At 44.6% G+C, this 848-nt stretch overlaps 1 non-coding gene across 1 annotated transcript; it reads right to left on the reverse strand.

The window, feature by feature from the left end:
- Window positions 1-765: 765 nt before the first annotated feature.
- trnal-cag (transfer RNA leucine (anticodon CAG)) lies at window positions 766-848 on the reverse strand. Its single transcript has one exon. It is a non-coding gene; the product is annotated as a tRNA-Leu (tRNA).

Genomic DNA, 848 nt, shown 5'->3' on the forward strand with positions numbered 1-848 from the left:
GACGGGTCCACGTTGATCCATGACATTCAGAATCACCTCCTTGAAATAACTCCATAGTACAACTACAGTAACCACACAGCATCTGCTTCAAACACTCCTCCACATTTTATCTGTTCTGACCGTCAACACCTCCAGCTCTTTTGTTTAAGTGGAACCCATCAGGTGTGTATAGGCTCCTTCTATTCTGAAAGCTGTAGCACTGGTTCAGGGAATTCAGCCCTGTTTCTCTACTCGAAAGGATCAGCCATGCTTGATCTGCCTCGTATTTTGCTTTTATTGCAACGTTACAAGACCTCCAATCCTCTGGCACCACACCTGTATTCAGTGAGGGATTGGAAAATGATAGTCAGATCTTCCACTATTTCTTCCCTGGCTTCTTTCAACAGCCTGGGGTACATTTCATCTGGTCCTGGTGATTTATCCACATTCAAGGATGCTCATCCCATTAAGACTTCCTCTCTCCTTAAATTATCACGTCCAATACTTCACACTCCTACTCCTTAATAACAATATCTGCATCACCCTCTCATTCGGGAAGACAGTAAAGTATTCATGAAGGATATTGGCAACATATTCCACCCCGATACAAAGGTTACATTTTTGATCTTTTCTGTGCCCTGCTGTTTGCTTCGTTGCCTCGAACTCTAATGTTTTCATGCAACATCTTTGGGTCCATTGTTATTTTGTTTTCCCATGTTCTTTCCTGCTTTTTCTTTGCTTTTTACCGCTGCTCCCAAACGCCTCCAGTTCAGTCAAAACACAACTTGTCAGAAGTGGGATTCGAACCCACGCCTCCAATGGAGACTGCGACCTGAACGCAGCGCCTTAGACCGCTCGGCCATCCTGAC

This window comes from Heterodontus francisci, unplaced genomic scaffold (genome assembly GCF_036365525.1).
Source record: "Heterodontus francisci isolate sHetFra1 unplaced genomic scaffold, sHetFra1.hap1 HAP1_SCAFFOLD_43, whole genome shotgun sequence".
Classification (NCBI taxonomy): domain Eukaryota; kingdom Metazoa; phylum Chordata; class Chondrichthyes; order Heterodontiformes; family Heterodontidae; genus Heterodontus; species Heterodontus francisci.